This window comes from Cervus canadensis, chromosome 4, assembly GCF_019320065.1.
Source record: "Cervus canadensis isolate Bull #8, Minnesota chromosome 4, ASM1932006v1, whole genome shotgun sequence".
Classification (NCBI taxonomy): domain Eukaryota; kingdom Metazoa; phylum Chordata; class Mammalia; order Artiodactyla; family Cervidae; genus Cervus; species Cervus canadensis.
Genome location: NC_057389.1, coordinates 83,002,106 through 83,013,712, shown reverse-complemented (window position 1 = coordinate 83,013,712; position 11,607 = coordinate 83,002,106).

The following is an 11,607-nucleotide window of genomic DNA, read 5'->3' as shown; positions in this document are numbered from 1 at the left end:
TTGACCATAAGGAAGGCTGAGTGCTGAAGAATTCATGCTTTTGAATTGTGGTACTGGAGAAGACTCTTGAGAATCCCTTGGACAGCAAGGAGATCAAACCAATGGGTAGTAAAGGAAATCAACCCTGAATATCCATCATTATTCATTGATGCTAAAGCTGGAACACCAAAACTTTGGCCACCTGATGTGAAGACCTGGTTCGCTGGAAAAGACCCTGATGCTGGGAAAGATTCAGGGCAGGAGGAGAAGAGGGTGAGAGAGGATGAGATAGTTGGATGGTATCACTGACTCAGTGGACATAATTGTGAGCAAATTCTGGGAGACAGCGAAGGACAGGGAAGCCTGGCATGCTGCAGTCCATAGGGCTGCAAAGAATTGGACACGACTTAGTGAATGAACAAGAACTCTAGCAGGAAAGGGCAGTTGAGTTAAAGTCATCTTGGACATCATGAATCTGTAAAGGCATGGTGAGTCTCACATTAGATCTTTCTTACGTGTGCATCTCATTAGAGAAGTAGAAAAGTTCGACAGAGATGAGCACTGAACAGAAGTGACCAGGGCTTTGCTCCGCACTCGTGGTGGATCCAAACCTGTGAATCTACGAGAATACTCTAGATTCTTTGTTCTCCAACCCTTAGCTCATTGACACAGGGCGTAGGGGAGCAAGAAGGTTCTCTTCTGATGTGCCATGGTTTCTTTCTCACTCTTTTATCATTGAACAACAAAATGGATACAAACAAAACAGGCAAACAAAATGGATACATTAACCATGAAATTTCTAATTACTCCAATTTGACTAGAATCAGTGGGAGAAGCAATAGCTCAAAGGAGTAGGAGTGATTAGCTTTCTAGAGGTGCAGACATACAGGTTTAGTTGACCAAGTGACAGGTTTTCTTCACAAAAAAATGTGAAGAATGTTTTCTTTACATTCTTTTCCTCTATCATGATTCATAGTATCACAAATCCAAATTCCTTCCTAGAATCTACAAATGCAAAATAGATGGATAGGCGGGTAAACAATGTCTTGATCCAACTTCAAGTTACTAAGTGCTTCACTTGTGTGTGTTTGTTTTCTTGTTATAATATCCTTAATATAAGGTAGAGTTCCTGTCATTTAGGACATCGTGAACAGCTTTGATTTTTTTTATTTTACAGGGTTACTGAAGTACAACTATCATAAAAACTGCATATACTATTATAAAATTCAATACACTTTTGTCATAAATATATACTCATGAAACTATCATCTCAATCATGATAATGAACATGCCCATCACCCCCAATAGTTTTCTTGTGCTCCATTGTAATATATTTTTTCTTCCCATATCTCATTCTCAATTGATCACTGATCTACTTTCTGTTACACTAGAGTGTGTGCATCTTTCTATTATTTCCTATAAACATAATCATTTAGTATATATTCTTTTTTCTCTGGTTTCTTTCACTCACCATAATTATTAATATTTTGAGACTCAGCTATATTGTTGCATATACCAACAGTTTATTCCTTTTATTGCTGAGTAGTAGTCTGTTGTATGAATTTACTACTATTTCCTTTTTTTCATTCATCTGTTCATAGACATTTATGTCATTTGGTATTGGCTATTACAAGTAAAACTGTTTGAACATTTGTGTACAAGTCTTTGTATGGGAGCATACTTTCATTTCTCGAGTAAATGTTTGGGAATGGAATGGCTGGGTCATATTGTAGGTATGTATTTAACTTTCAAGAAGTTATCAACCTGTTTTCCAAAAATGTGCCATTTTACATTCCTAACAGTAGCATATATGACAGTTTCTCTTTTGTTATATCCTATTTAAAGTAGATAGTCTTTTAATTTTTTGCTATGAAATGGTATACAAATGTACTTTTAATAGCATTTCTCAAGTCACTAATGATATGCAGCATTTTTCTGTGGGCATCTTTACTATTTTATATATCTTTTTTGGTGAGGTGTACCTTCAGATCTTTTGTCCATATTCTACCAGTTGTTTTCTTGTTACAGAGTGGTAAGAGTTTTTGTATAATCTAAATATATATATATATATGTAATTTTCTTCCCATTTTTGGTTTGTCTTATTATTTTTATGCCATGCCTTTTCAGTTCAGTTGCTCAGTCTTGTCTGACTCTTTTCGACCCCATGGACTGCAGCACACCAGGCCTCCCTGTCCATCACCAACTCCCGGAGTTTATTCAAACTCATGTCCATTGAATCGGTGAGGCCATCCAACCATCTCATCCTCTGTCATCCCCTTCTCCTCCTGCCTTCAATCTTTCTCAGCATCAGGGTCTTTTCCAGTGAGCCATGCCTTTTGGGGAACATAATTTGGATTGATGAAGCCCAATTATTGATTTCTTTTATAATTCATATTTTTATCCTATTTTAGACATGTTTTCCAAGTCCAAGGTTTTTAAGATTTTTCTCCTATGTTTTCTTCCAGGAAGGTTTTTGGTTTTAATTTACATTTAGGTCTTGGATCCATGTTAATTTTTGTATATGGTATAAAGTAAGGGTAGATTCTTTTTTTTTATCATTTTTATTTTTCATTTTCTTGTTTTTCTCTCTTTATTTTTTGCACATGGTTATACAATTGTTTTTTCCCCATTTGTTGACAAGACTGTCTTTTTCTTTCTGAAAATTTTAATTGGAAGATAATTGCTTTACAATGAAGTCTTGGTTTCTGCTGTGTACTTATAACATGTGTCAGCTATAAGTATACACATATCTCCCCCCGGCTGAGCCTCCTCCCCTCCCTCCCATTCCATTCTTCTAGGTCATCACAGAGCGCTGAGCTAAGCCCCTGTGTTACACGGCAGTTTCCCACCAGCAATCTATCGTTTGTCAGTGCTACTGTCTCAGTTTGTCCCACCCTCTCCTCCTCTCCTTTTTCCGCTGAATTGCCTCAGCTTCTTTGTCAAAAATCAACTGATTTTACATATGGTCAAAATTTTTAGCCAAATATTTTAGCTCTAATTATTAGCTCCCTGTGGTATCATTGACACTCCTTTCAGATTATTACGAGGATGTAAGTGACTTTTTACTCTTTCCTCTTGTTTCACTTTTTCCTCTGCATGTTTAACAAACTACTATTTAATATCAAAGTAATTGACATTCTTATATCAAATAGTCAGAAAATATATTATTCAAAATGTATTCCTGAAAGGTGTTTTAGAGATATACTCAAGCTGTACATTAAACGGAATCCTAGAAAGAGGTAGAACATAATTAACCAGGTTGAGCAGAAAAATTAATTAAATGTATACAATGGGACTAGAACATACAGGTTTTATAAAGTCTTTGGTCAGCCCATAAAGGAAACACTGTGTGTTATCTATTTAATCTTCAATTGCTCAAGAAGCAAAGTATTTATTATTTTCTGTAAATATATATATTCTAATTACATTCATGAAGTATTAAAAAACATGTATATAAATGATACACATACATTTATATATGATATATATATGAAATAGAATTTGCATTAAATATGTGTGAAGCAGGTCTACTATCATTGAACACAAATATTTTAAGAATTTAGAAGGCATAAAAATATTAATAACTATACACAGATGAAATTTGAGCTATTAGAAGAAAACATGAGAGAGAGTAGTAGAGATACATCTGGTGAAATGCTTCAGGTCTCCATAGACAGATATATTCATTACCAATGATATTTATTAAAAAGTCTCAAAAATATAATGAAATCGTCAGAGAACTATAAAATTATGCTTAACTTTCGAAATGTTACAGAAAAATAAAGTCCTGTCAGCCTACTCAGAGACTGTTATATATACAGATTATAAATATATGTATATACACACACACAGATTATTACGTACTATTTTTATATTATTATTCGTTCAATTCAATATCAATATGGGGAAGATCTAGGATAAAACCTTGTTTTTGGAAATCACCAAGTAGGTTATCTTAGGTGAGTTTCTGCAGTCTTATCTAAGTTTCCCCTTCAACAGAAGGAAGATATTAATGCAAATCTTCGACATCATCTGCTACAGTTCACCTCATACATCCCTTAGACCTACTCACGATTCTCATTAAGTGTATTCCATTCTGAATTTCATTCTCCAAGGGGGTAGCCAGTCATCAGTTTTAAAGAAAATATTTACAAGATGTGGATTAGAAAGACCAGCCATGTTATTTTCCTGTAGCAGTTAGTTAAAAGGTCACAAATAAAACCATTTCTTTCTTTTACCACCCATTGTTCATCCCTATCACCTAAGCTAACACTCTGCTAGTCTAGGTTGCATGTTTCTTGGGTAACCTATACCTTCATCTTTGAGGAGTCTGAACTGGCTTCGTATCCTTTTGTCAGGTTACTCTGACTGTTCCACATGATCATCACCAGACATGGAAGAAAGAAGTGATTCCCCAGTGAACCCCTGAATTCTAAAAATATTCTGCCTTATCCCAGTAATATATCAGGAACTCTTATCTCCTCATGATAAGCATCATCAATTATCTTTGTTAGTGTAACAAGCTAGCCTCTGCCTGCTGATCTATTGGAATGGTTGTTCAGTTGCTCAGTTGTGTCTGACTCTTTGACACCCCATGGACTGCAGTACGCCAGGATTCCCTGTCCTTCACATCTCCCGGAGCTTGCTCAAACTCATGCCCATTGAGTCAGTGATGCCATCCAACCATCTCGTTCTCTGTCATCCCCTTCTTCTCCTGCCTTCAATCTTTCCCAGCATCAGTGTCTTTTCCAGTGAATCGGCTCTTTGTATCAGGTGGCCAAAGTATTGGAGCTTCAGCTTCAGCATCAGTCCTTCTAATCAATATTCAGGATTGATCTCCTTTCAGTCCAAAGGGCTGGATAAAACTGAACTGAAGTTTTATCTTTGATGGAATTCATATTTCTGTCTTATGATGGAAGCAATCCCATTTATCCCAGGAACCAGGGCCTCTAGTCCAGAAAACCTTTAAGTTTCAGGAACAGAAAGCACAATACTCCTAGCGGGCTGTTTGGCCTGATGGTGAGGAGGGCTGCTCTTGCCTCCTCACCTAGATTTCTGGATGCATGTATCTTATGTCCTGGGACTGTTGAACCATGGAAAGGCTGTTGCTTCAAAATATATGCTGCATCTTGAAAAACAATGCCCCAGCCCCTTGATGGTATCTTTCTTTCCTTTCCTTTTTTTTTTTTTTTTTTTTTTTTTTTTTACTATTTTCTAAATCGGAATATAATTACTTTCCAATGTTGTGTTAGTTTCTGCTGCACAATATCGTGACTCAGCCATATGAATACATATATCCTCTCCCCCTTGAGCCTCCCTCCCACACCCTCATTCCACCCATCCAGGTCATCAGAGAGCAGTGAGCTCCCTGTGCTTACAGCAGCTTCCCCTAGCTAGCTATTTAACACATGGGAGTATATATATATGTCAACGCCACTCTCAATTCATCCTCCCCTCTTCTTCCCCCTCTGTATCCACAAGTCTGTTCTCTACATCTGTGCTTCTATTCCTGCCTTGAAAATAAGTTCATCAGTACCATTTTTCTAGAATCCATTTATATGTGTTAATATATGATATTTATGTCCATCGACAGATGAATGAATAAAGATATGATATGTATATAGAATGGGATATTACTCAGCCATTAAAAGGAATGAAACTGAGTCAGATGAAGTGACGTGAATGAACCTCGAGCCTGCCATCCAGAATGAAGGAAGTCAGAAAGATAGTGTCCTTCTTAAACTGAAACTTCAGCTATACATTGAGGAAGCCATTGTGATGTCCTATTGGGTTGGCAGCTTATGAATAATGATGTATGTGTATGGGCATATGCCCAGTATCACACCAGCTTTGATACAAAATGGGTCTCTTCCAATGAGGTGATGTCCTGTGAGAGTCTATGATTGTAAGTCACTCTAAGTCATCAAATGGTGGTAGTGGTCAAGGTACTATCGGAATAGATGGGAAGAAACATAATCATGCATCAATCCCTATAAATCAAATTGTTGTCCCCTCCAAGCTGAAAGATTTACTCAACTTGCCACCAAGTGGCTGTATTGTTTCTTGGGGAATGGTGCCATATGGAGAGCTGAATAAATCAATTCTTTTTTTGATTGGTTGAGATTCAGCACTGGTAGTAACCATGTACTGTCTTGGCAGCACAGGCATTCATGTGCAAACCTTTTTCCCTGACACTGTGATTACTCCATTTAGAGGCTGAATGTTTAGGTATTGTGTTGCCATTGATATATCTGTGGACGTAGCCATGTCAGGAATACAGATTATACACATGTCCTTAGACTGCCTCCATTCTATGGCTGTTTGATGACCAGGTATACTGTTCAAAAGCAGAGGATGTTGCTCAGCTGGTAAAGAATCCGCCTGCAAAGAGCTAGACCTGGGTTGGATCCCTGGGCTAGGATGATCACCTAGAAAAGGGAAAGGCTTCCCATTCCAGTATTCTGGCCTGGAGAATTCCATGGACTGTATAGTCCATGGGGTTGCAAAGAGTCAGACACACCGAGCAACTTTCACTTCACATACTCTTCAAAGCTCTGCCCACAGGAGTGTTTCATCTCACTTGCTGTCTTGAGTGGAATTGTAGTATAGCACCAACATACTTAATTTTACCAATATGACAACCTGAACCCATCATATTCTGTCAGCTGTCACAGGGAAACCCCCACAAAGCCATAAGTAAGAGTGTGGGATTGGCATTAAAGCACAGAGAAAGGTGTCTCAAAGGGAAATTTTGGATCGTCTGTAGCTATCTTATATTCCCCAGGCCCCCTTTGGCACAAACTTGGAATGTATTACTTCCATCCTCTGCTTTACCTTTCAATCTTATTACTGAGTGGCGCTTATAAAATCCAGATAGATGGGCATCACTATCATATCATCCCCTGATGCTGCAAAGTCAGGTGCCAAGGTTCTACTAGAGTCCAGTAGCATGCTAGGAGGCACCTTTCAAGTGATGCATAGTTCTGTGTTGCAGATGGCATCATCTTGCTGCATAAGTGAAGGGTCTTTACTATGACTCTTCTCTTGGGGCTCATGAAAAATGTACATGGTACCCTTATCTAGAAATCTCTGACATCACAGGAGTCACTGTGATATATGGCCCAAGCAGCAGCAGTGTTTATAATGCAGCCTGATCCTACAGAAGAGCCCCATTCAAAATCGACAGATTCCCACATTACCCAAAAAATGTGTTCACATTGCTGGCCATAATTTATCTCCCTTTTGTTGGTAGGTTAAATGGGGATATAATGAGGACTTGTAGTATTCTTTTATGTTTTGAGGGCAGCACTAATCCCTGCAACTCCACATAGGATAACATATTGCTTCTGATTTATTATTTTGGCCAGAGTCAGCAAGTTCAAGCACTGCCACTTGGCTTTTCCTCTCCTTCTGGCTCCTACTCCATAGGCCAGGGAACCAACCTGAGTGTACTGCCAGCTACCAAGTATATCCATACCAATTATCCACTCAGAGACCAGGAAAATGACGTATTCATCCCACTGTGAGACAAACTTTGAGCCAAGATACTAATTATCACCAGCATCTGCACTTTCACAGAGAAGCCATGCTGGTGTTTTTGTTCCCTGTGTTAGAGTCATTAGACCCCGTGTCAAACTATCCCTGAAAGTTTTGAATATTATCCTTCCCCTAGTGGATGCGTATGACCCAGGGAAATGACTATATCCCTAAAAGGAGGGCTGGAAGAATCACACTGTGAACACTGCACAGGCATTTCAGAATCTTTCCTCAAGGGGACCCAGTCTCTTCTTAAATCTATGGATTCCAGGTCTGAGAAGAGGCTCAGGTCTGGAAGCTGGCAAAAGATCACGACTTTATGGGGGCTGATAAAGCCTTCTGTCTCTGCACCTGTGACCATTTTTATTATAGATATTAAGCAACACTCTGGTTGGTTCTTCAACTATCTTGATCCTAGGGTGGTGGGCTACTACAGTCCATGGGGTCACAAAGAGTTGGACACGACTGAACAACTAGAGAGAGAAAGAGAGGGTCGCCATGTTCTATAAACCATTATCATTGACTGAGCCCTAAGGGTCAGGGCTGTCTGGTTGCCTCTGACATTGCTGCCCATCATAGTAATTGCATCAGTCTTGACTCTGATAATTAAGTGCTGCCATCTGGACTTTGCTAGTCTGGACCCACATCATTCCCAGATCCATAAGAGTATAGCATACTGTTGGTATCCATGCTCTTGGCCCAGCTCACAGAGGACAGTCCCCATGCAGCTTCTCTACAATGCTGGCTCTGTTTTACCAGCCCAGGCCTATGAATAGAGTGAAGGGAAGTTTCCTCTGGGACCTTCAGAGGAACATAGCTATTCTCTGGCACTATACAAAATAAATCCATTTGGACATGACTAATTTTCTGAGCCTTTCCTCAGTATTCATCCATGCAGTTCTAGTTTTTCTAGCTATCATTTTTCCAACTTCAGGGAGCTATATTAGCAGCCTCTTAGCAATAACTGTAGGTGTAACTGCTAGGACACTAAACTCTAAACCACAGGATATCCTCATTTAGTATCCAGCATGTTCTTTGGGTTCCTGCTAATATATGTTAGCTAGATTTGGAAGTGTCTTTGATGAAGGCAATGGCACCCCACTCCAGTACTCTTGCCTGGAAAATCCCATGGATGGAGGAGCCTGTTAGGCTGCGGTCCATGGGGTCGCTAAGAGTTGGACATGACTGAGCGACTTCACTTCACTTTGATGAATAATGCATTTCCTCCCCACGTAGGATTAATAGGTCCCTGGTTGTGCCATGGGTAAGACTGAATCTAGTTAGTGGTTTAGAAGCACTGAAGGAAGTCAGGGCAGATTTTGTGGAGGCCAGAGTCATCTTGAAAGGCATATATCTCACAGGAGCCCTTTAAATGTTCTCCAAGCAAGAAGAGGGTACTACAGTGATAGGAGGAAAACACTCCTGCTGGCTTAGATGGTGCAGGGTGAATCTAGGAGTGTAGGTCCCTAGGACAGCCGCCTACATTGTTGTTATTGTTCACTCAGTAGTGTCCGACTCTGCAACCCCATGGTTGCAGAGAAAACCAGCACACCAGGTTTTCCTGTCTTTCCTATCTCCTGGAGCTTGCTCAAACTCATGTCCATTGAGTTGGTGATGCCATCCAACCATCTTGTCCTCTGTCATCCCCTTCTCCTCCTGCTTTCAATCTTTTCCAGCATCAGGGTCTTTTCCAATGAATTGGCTCTTTGCATCAGGTGGCCAAATATTGGAGCTCCAGTTTCCGATAAATATTCAGAGTTCATTTCCTTTAGGATTGACTGGCTTGATCTCATACTCTACATACTGTCATCCAACATATCAGGATCTTACTCCTTGTTTATCAGGATTCTGACATTAACACAGAAGACTTTTGAGGGCTGTTGATTCAATGATCTTTGTAAATCTGCTAGTCTGAAAACCAGGTCCCGGCACTGAACTTTGAAATAGTCTTCCTCTGACTTGAGGAGATAAAGAGGTCTGGTCTTTAGATACTCCCGTAGAGGCCTTTAGGCTTTCATATGTGAACCTGAGTTGAGAGTTAACTCATCTGACACCATCATTTTCTCCCCTTGGTGAATGTATGGCATGGAGCAGCCACTAATCAGCTTCACAGCTCTTATAATTACCATTGCCCCATCTTGCCCAAATGCTTGAGGTTGATACTTTCTAAGCCAGTGCATTGCCCCCACTAGTAATTAGGTACTTGTCAGAGTTAACACCTCAAGTAAGCTATCCTCCTGTGCTTCTGAACTGAAATTACTCTCTCCTTCAAAATAAACTGCCAGATCCCTCTCATTCCTTTTCTCCAACCCCCCGAGAGAACCTAATATGATAATGTTACTGCATGGCAGAAACTTTCTGATGAGATTGCAAAATACCTACAGGCGAGAAAAGCTCTTGCAGAACAAGGTATGACTTAGAATGAATTGTCCTGCCAGCATCTAGCTGACAGAGGGGAAGAGGGAGGTGGTGGGGAGAGAGAGAGAGAAACAGAGAGACTGACCTGAGTGAGTTTCCAAACTTTCCAGTCAGATAAATCTTCCTGCTCTGAGGAGTGAGAAGGGGCAGAAAGAAGACTCCTCTGATTCAGAACCCCAAATATAAACATGAGGAGGTGGGGAGAAGTATATAAGTATAGACTAGTTTTTTCTTTTAAGAAATATCTTCAAAGACCAATTTGCTTTAAAAATCAATTCTTAATAAGCAAACCATTGTAGAATGGCTCACTGATAACAATACATTTGAATGACTAATTTAGGTTGCTTTTCTGTAATAATAAGCTAGAATCACCCAGTGAATACCCTGTGGGAATGAATCAAACCCTGTGAACACACATGAATACTTTCAGGATACGAGGATGGAACCTAGGAAGGTACATTTGTTATCTAGAAAGGTACATTTGTTATCTTGTAGAAGCACTGGGAAAAACAGGCTCTTTTCAGAAATAGTTTTAAACCCAATAGGAAATAAAGACTACACTATTGAGTCACAATAATATTCCAAGCATACATCATGCATGATGGAATTTTTTCTACCTGCTGAGCTCATTCTCCCTTTCTGTAGGGTTTGGTGGTTTGGCCAGACAGTTGATTCTCTAAGACACATCTGGCTATGTCGTTAACAGTTATTCCTGAATGTTTTGGCTATTGCCAAAGCGGTCTGCTGGTTTAAAAAAAAATCAGAGTGCCATCTTGGGAAAAATTATTCTTGCAGACTCTTGTTTACAATCCAACTCAGTTAAGAAGGCAAAAACTATTTTTTTAGCATCTCTTAAAAGTCTTTAAGAGAAAATGCAGTGAGGAGTTTATGTCTTTGTTTAAGTTGAGTCACTGCAAGGCCATGACTTTTACTGAGAGTGTTGTCTTATTTACTTTCTAATTTACACGGGGTGTCAAAATACTCTTAAATGTAGAGGTTTTTCCAACAGTTTTTCATCATTGGAGAAACACAAAACACCCACCAAGAGCCTCTTCCTTTAAATTCTTAATAGGAAAAAGGGTGTATGTGGAAACCTTAGATGTTTCTTTCATTTTCCCTCTTCTTCATTTTATCCTTTTGCTGATCTTGGATTTTCTGGATGTTCAAGTTGGCAAGAAAGTATTTCCAGTCTGTGATTCAACTCCAGGTAGAAGGTAGAAAAAGTTGAAACACTATACTTTTATTCTCACTCCAAATATATATCCCTCTTATTGATGATAATTTTATTTTCAAAGTATTTAAAAAACTACATACTGATCTTTCACAAACTTAAAAGATAGTATTTTTAGTCCTAATTATATGCCACTCTTCTAAACACCTCCCTTATATTACTCATTTCATGGTCTCAACAACTCTATGCAGTGGGTTCCATTTTACCTTTATTTTACGGATGTAGAACTCAGGCACAAAGAGGTTACGTAACTTGCCCAAGTGAGGGGTGGAGCTGGGATGGAGATCGGGCATTCTCGCATCAGAGTCTGTGTTCTTGCTCATTAATTTATACTGCTGCTGTGTGTACTTTTATTATCCACATCTGAGAGAAACCTAGATAAACAGCCACAAAATAGCAAAGGAAGAAGCATGTCTTTTCTCACCCCGGTTTCCATTCTGTTC